This window comes from Mus musculus, chromosome X (genome assembly GCF_000001635.26).
Source record: "Mus musculus strain C57BL/6J chromosome X, GRCm38.p6 C57BL/6J".
Taxonomy (NCBI): Eukaryota; Metazoa; Chordata; class Mammalia; order Rodentia; family Muridae; genus Mus; species Mus musculus.
In genome coordinates this window covers 80665896-80673568 of record NC_000086.7, presented here as the reverse complement: position 1 = coordinate 80673568, position 7673 = coordinate 80665896, and the positions used below count along the sequence as shown (strand labels likewise).

The following is a 7673-nucleotide window of genomic DNA, read 5'->3' as shown; positions in this document are numbered from 1 at the left end:
AAGTTTACTCTGCCATTTTTAATAGAAAATATTTTAAGCATTTCATATTATAGTGGGATCATTAGTCAAAACAAGACTTAATATTTTTAAAATTAGGAAATCCATAAGAATTATAGAATTGTTATTTACAGCATTCTGTGTGGATATCCGTCAAGAAAATATAACAGACATTTTGCAGGCTGTATGTATCTCTATATACTCAAATATTTTAATTGAAATAGAATATATTTTGGTAATTTAGCAGTATAACAAGACATATTTAGAGAGCAGTAATTTTCAAATAAATACAATTTTGTCTCAACAGATATCATGTACTTATCCTATTTGTTACCATGTGGTTTAATATTTTTGAAATAAGTGACTTTTAACATTTTAACTATAATTTTTAAAATCAGATATACCTCTCACAGTGCACAGTTTGATTAATTTTCATTAAATTAATATGTTCAATTTAATAACTCAGTTTCTATTGTTAAGCACAGCTGCAGACAATTTTGAACAGAAGACACATTTTCTACTGTGTATAAACTTTAAATGTTTTTAAAGGGGTTTATTATCACTGCTTCATAGTCACTTTTCTGATAAATATTGCCTTTGCAATAATTCATTAATTAGGAAAAAATAGATTTCATGCAGAATACTAACCAAGTTTGGTTAAGATTTAGTATATGTACAATATTAAGAAATATTAGATGTGCAAATGTGTTTAACGGTATATTTTATGTTATGTTAATACTTTTGTTATAGATCCTAAGGCATTTTGATTGGACATTACAATATTCATTTCTCTTCTAATTCAGAAAATGTTCACATCTTATGCTTGTAATGTCCCTCATAGTTCCTGAACATTTTTAACATAAAATTATAGGTCAAGAAAGTCAGATTATAGAATAAAAAATTAGAGCCGGGCGTGGTGGTGCACGCCTTTAATCCCAGCACTCAGGAGGCAGAGGCAGCCGGATTTCTGAGTTCGAGGTCAGCCTGGTCTACAAAGTGAGCTCCAGGACAGCCAGGGCTATGCAGAGAAACCCTGTCTTGAAAAAAAAATTAGAATCATTCATGAAAACTATTGTATGCTAAATGCTTTTAATAAGCCTGTATTATTGTCAGTCAAATATCCCTTTCCAAACAAAACAAATTGGGGACATCCTATCCCAACCTAAAAATGACCAAATCATTTAAAATGTCAATGAATGCAATATCAGAAAACTTAGTGTTTTGGATTTTGTTTTTTACTTATGAATTTGTACTACAGGTTAGCAAGATAATGACACTTGTCACTGAGCCCAGTGATGATGATCTGAGTTTAATTTCCAGGATTCACATGGTTGAAGGGGAAAATCAATTCACACATATTATTCTGTGACTTCTTCAAACCATTTTCATGACTTGTCTTGGGTTACATAGATACTAATTAATAATGTTTTAAATTAGATTAGGCCATGGTGTCAGTCTTATATGTTCAGTATTTAGTAAATAGTGTCCATAGTTCTAAACTATCAAGTGTTAGCTTAGTGAAGCCAGCTCAGAGTTATTACCCACATAGGGAAAACTTTAGTTACTTACACTTAATTTTCAAAGGTATATGCAAGATAGGAATGTGTTAAAATTGTCTCCTCTAGGTTGGAGACAACCAAAAGGTATCTAATTGAAATTAAGTACCTATCAACAGCAGGAAAATCATACCTGGTACTGTAACCTAAATAAATATACATGGCTAACAATGCTACAAATCTCACAGAAGAATCTGCTTCCACCACTTTCCTGAACCAGTATAATCCCTAAGTACAATGCAGATAAATGCTTATCCCTATACAAATGGGTGTACACACTGCCCATCATTTATAAAGCTTCATTTGAAGCAGAATTAAACTATTACAGAAATTGACAAATAGACAAAACGCAGAAAAACTGACCAGCCTCAATACATTTACAATACAACTGCTGCACTAATTGCTCAGGGAACATTTTGAAAGAAGGTGAGAAAGATTATAAGAGCCAGATGACCAGGAATTCAATTTTAAGATGGAGCCTTCTAGCTATGGTAAGGTATCTCCTCCTAAGAAAGCACAACAACACAAAGACCTAAATATAATATGACCAATTCCAACATGAGTTGATATCCCACAGTAAATGGGAAAAATCATGGGGCCCTAACCCTAGGTGCAGAGGTGCTAGCTATTAAAATCTGCTGAGACAAAGAAAATTAACTTTCCTCAGATATGAGCACATGACTAATTATCTAATATCAAATAGTCAGTCCTTTAACATATGCATTTACTAAAACTGAATATATTCAGTAGATTTTGTTTATATATCTATTTGGTTATATGAACATGTAATGATAATGGCTAAAGGAGAAAATGAATTTGGAAGGTGGCTAGGAGCAGACAAGAAAGGCATAAGAAGGAAATAAATGATGCAATGATAGTTTAATAAAGTAAAATATTCCAAAGTTCCATCTTTGGAATTAATAATAATAATAATTAAAATCAAAGTAAAGAATTCTACTATTTTTTCTTTTTGTATTTTAAGCATTACATAATAAGTATTTGAAGCAAATTATCACAATCATTTTGGAGTTTATGTTTTCTTGTTCCCGATCTATAGCACCTCATTTACTAAACCCATTACCCATGTTAGCTGCGAGTGTGCTTTTTCTTGTCATTTTAAAACTTATTATTGTATTTTTATTCTTTATTGCTTATTTTATTCTTTTGACAATTTCATACATAAGCACTGTACTTATCTCATTTTTTTCCACCTCCTTTCTCCTAGATTTCTTCCCATATCACGTCTCCCATTCAGGACTTCTTCTTTTTTATTAGTGTTACATATGTATGTATGTATATATATATATATATATATACATATATATATATATATATATATATACATATAAACTTAACTTACTGAGTCCATTTAGTATTGCTTAAATGCACATGGCTTTAAATCTGAACATTTTGAGATTGTGTAATTTTACAGAGGGATTTTCGCTGAAGAAGGACTCATTCTCCCAATCTTAGCAGCTGTTTACTACCTACAGCTCTTCCTTTCGGGGTGGGTCATTATGTGATTTTTCCTATTACTGTTGTGATATTGACTGGCACTGTCTATTTTGCCGGTTTTGTTTAGGTGGCCATATTGTTAAGATTCATGGATGCAGGAATTCTCATATACAGAATTGATGGGCTTGAAATACTCTTGAAAGTTTCATATATGTATGTATACAATGAAATATGATCATATACACCCCTTTATTACCCCCTTCAAGCACAATTCCCTCAAATCTCACCTTTACAGTATCATGTATTTTTTTTCCTGACCCTTTCTTCTATCGTTCTAATAGCTTAGTTTTAGTTTTAATTTTGCTTTTGTAGTTTGCACCCACAAAGATTTTCTTTAATGATGAAAGTGCTACATTTTGTGTCCTCTGTTGGTGCCCTCAAATAAAGCATTACCATAGTTATCTATTGTCAATCAAGTTAAATGTATTATTTTTTTTAATTAGGTATTTTCTTCATTTGCTTTTTGAATGCTATCCCAAAAGTCCCCATACCCTCTCCCTACTCTCCTACCCACCCACTCCCATTTCTTGGCCCTGGCAGTCCCCTGTACAGAGACATATAAAGTTTGCAAGACCAATGGGCCTCTCTTTCCACTGATGGCCTACTAGGCCATCTCCTGATACATATGTAGCTAGAGGCACGAGCTCCCAGGGGTACTGGTTAGTTCATATTGTGGTTCCACCTATAGGGTTGCAGATCCCTTTAGCTCCTTGGGTACTTTCTCTAGTTCCTCCATTGGGGGTCCTGTGATCCATTCAATAGCTGACTGTGAGCATCCACTTCTGTGTTTGCTAGTCCCCGGTATAGCCTCACAAGAGACAGCTATATCTGGGTCCTTTCTGCAAAATCTTGCTAGTGTATGCAGTGGTGTCACAGTTTGGAGGCTGATTATGGGATGGATCCCTGGATATGACAGTCTCTAGATGGTCCATCCTTTCGTCTCCATGGGTGTTTTGTTCACAATTTTAAGAAGGGGCAAAGTGTCCACACTTTGGTCTTAGTTCTTCATGAGTTTCATATGTTTTGCAAATTGTATCTTGTATCTTGGGTATTCGAAGTTTCTGGGCTAATATCCACTTATCAGTGAGTACATACCATGTGAGTTCTGTTGTGATTGGGTTACCTCACTCAGGATGATGCCCTCCAGGTCCATCCATTTGCCTAGGAATTTCATAAATTCATTCTTTTTAATAGCTGAGTAGTACTGCATTGTGTAAATATACTACATTTTCTGTATCCATTCCTCTGTTGAGGGGAATCTGGGTTCTTTCCAGCTTCTGGCTATTATAAATAAGGCTGCTATGAAGATAGTGGATTATTTTTACAAGAAAAACTTAACAAGGAACAATAATTCACTACAATAAGAAGTTGAGGGATCGTTCTAAGATACGAAATCACTATAAAAGAGCATATAGTAAAAATTTTGTAGGTTCCAGAGTGAATTACAGAAATCAGGAACAGTTCTTTGTATGTAGTAGAAGAAATTGAGCAAGACTAGAAGGACAGTAGCTTTACTTAGCAAAGTGATACTTTTTTAAAGAGGTTTTTTTTTTTTTACTGCTGCTTATATTTCTATTAAAACAGCATCCTAGGGTGATGTTAGTTTTTTCTTATTTTATATTCAGAAATAATTTTTCCTGCTGTTAATACAATGTAAAATTTTGTTCAATAAGATAGGTACTCTAGTCTGATAACAACAAAACCAAACAGTAGCTGTAAATTCTTAAGACTCTATTTCTTTTTCATATAGAGAATTTCATGCTATGGTTTGTACAATCTGTCATGACAATTCTGAGATCTGTTCTTTCTTGAGCTCAAATACTACAGCAATTTATTATTCATTTATTTATTTATTTATTTATTTATTTATTGCCTCTACATATTGAAAAATTATCAGAAAATAATAGAACTATTTGATACTAAGTTTTGCAACTAAGAATTAACAAACATTACTTTTTGAATGGAAGTGTTTTACTTTTAATTTTTTCTAACCATTTTCATTATAAAATTAAAGGGTTTTGTTATGAACTGAACAAGCTTGAGAAAATATTTGTCAATTAGTAATTTAAGAAGGGAGTTAGTATCTAGAATACATAAAGAGCTAAAACAAGCTAAACACCAAAGATATCAATGGGAATAAAATTGATAGAATTAATATATATTAAAAATACCTATTAGACTAGCTTAGAGGATAGGATCATGATCCAACAAGTTCTCTCTCTATTCTGGAAAGGATCAGAAGACAATAGCAGTTCAAAACAAGTGACTGTATACATCAGAAACTCCAATTTTTGGTGATGGACTAGAAAATTGACTGGCCTTAAGTCTACATTGGTAGGTCAAAGAAGCTGTTTTGATGTTAGTGAAGGATTTAAGCAGAAGGAGAAAGAGCTACAGAAAGATGGTAGATGAATTCCTGAACAAGTTAGATTATCTCAGTAGTTAGAAATGAATGTAAACAGAGTAAAACTAAATATTAAAAACATTTTCACTGAGCTTTTTACATCGTAGTAGCTACCCAACGGTGCTGCCCACATTTAAGCTCAGCCCTCCAACTTTAATGAACCTAATGCAGAACATTTCTTACAGGTATATACAGAGCTCTTCATTTTTAATTATTAGATATTTTCTTTATTTACATTTCAAATATTATCACATTTCCTCATTTCCCCTACAACCCCCTCCATTCCATACCCCCTCCCCCTGCTCACCAACCCACCCATTCTCACTTCCTGGTCTTGGCATTCATCTATACTTGGGCATCGAGCATTCACAGGACCAAGGGCTTCTCCTCACATTGATGACTTACAAGGTCATCCTCTGCTACATATAAGGCTGGAGCCATGGATCCCTCCATGTGTACTATTTAGTTGGTGGTTTAGTCCCAGGGAGCTCTGGGGTACTGGTTGGTTCATATAATTGTTCCTCCTATGGGGCTGCAAACCCCTTCAGCTCCTAGGGTCTTTTCTCTAGCTTCACCATTGGGGACACTGTGCTCAGTCCAATGGTTGGCTGAGAGCATCCACTTCTGTATTTGTCAGGCACTGGCAGAGCCTCTCAGAAGACAACTATATCAGTCTCTTGCCAGCAAACACTTGTTGGCATCCACAGTATTATCTGGGTTTGGTGACTGCATATGGAATGGATCCCCATGTGTGTAAGTCTCTGGATGGTCATTCCGTCAGTTTCTGCTCCATACTTTGTCTCTGTATCTCTTTCCATGGGTATTTTGTTCTCCCTTCTAAGAAGGACCAAAGTATCCATACTTTGGTCTTGCTTCTTCTTGAGCTTCATGTAGTCTGTGAATTGTATTTTGGGTATTCCAAGCTTCTGGGCTAATATCCACTTACTAGTGAGTGCATACCGTGTATGTGCTTTTGTGATTGGGTTACTTCACTCAGGATGATATTTTCTAGTTCCATTCATTTGTCTAAGCATTTCATGAATTCTTTGTTTTTAATAGCTGAGTAGTACTCCATTATGTAAATGCACCACATTTTATGTATCCATTCCTTTGTTGAAGTGCATCTGGGTTGTTTCCAGGTCCTGGATATTTTAAAGAAGCTGCTATAAACATAGTGAAGCATGTGTCCTTATTACATGTTGGAGCATACTTTGGGTATATCACCAGGAATGGTAGAGCTGGGTCCTTATGTACCGATATGTCCAATTTTCTGACGAATCACCAAACTGATTTCCAGAGTGTTTGTACTATCTTACAATCCCACCAGCAATGGAGGACTGTTCCTTTCTCCATCTGCTGTCACCTGAGTTTTTGATCTTAGCCATTCTGACTGGTGTGAGTTAGAAGACTGGTGTGAGTTAGAATCTCAGAGTTTTTTTTTTTTTTTTTTTTTTTTTTGCTTTTGAGTGTTGATTTATTGCTAAAGATCTGCATTTGGAGACAGTAAACTGTCTATCCACATAAGTTTGAAAACTCCATCCATGTGAAGGAGCCTGGCATCAGTTTCCAGCAGGTGGGACGTTCTCGTGGAAGCCCTACAGGGCCAGGTCTGTCCACTTCATCTCCTGTTCTTTCACAGACTCTGTGGTGCCGCAGTTGTCTTGCTCGGGCTCAGGAAGCTCACTCAGTAGAATGGTGACATCATCGTATGGCAGCTTATCTTCCTGCCAAGCATCATCAATCAGGTCCAAGATCCTTACATCTCGCTGTACCTCACTGTCCATCCTCCTGAAGCTTTGATCTTGTCAGGCCCACTGTGTGTGCATTGGCTTCCTCCAGAGTTTTGCTTCTTAACTCATTCCAGATTTTATCAATTCAACAACCAAAATTAATAATCATAAATAATTTTTTGGAGTTGGTTTTATTAAAAAATATTTGATCACTAAATAATTACATTTTGAAAATCAATTGTTTTAAATTTTGTTTTATTCTTTTTAAACAAATTCATTAAATCCTAATGATTTTCTCATATTATGATCTTATATTGTATTGGTTCTTTATATAGGCATTGTTAATGCTAATCCCAAGCAATATCACTTCTTGTACAAGTTATCTTGATTTTTTATAATGTTCTCTAGAATATTTTATATACAAATAGTTTTGAGTTTTGCTTCATGATTCTTCTTCCTAGGTACTACAAT

The 7673-nt window shown here is 34.6% G+C and overlaps 1 pseudogene; it reads right to left on the bottom strand.

Annotated features, from left to right (window-relative positions):
- Gm6954 (predicted pseudogene 6954) lies at positions 6930-7309 on the bottom strand (annotated as a pseudogene).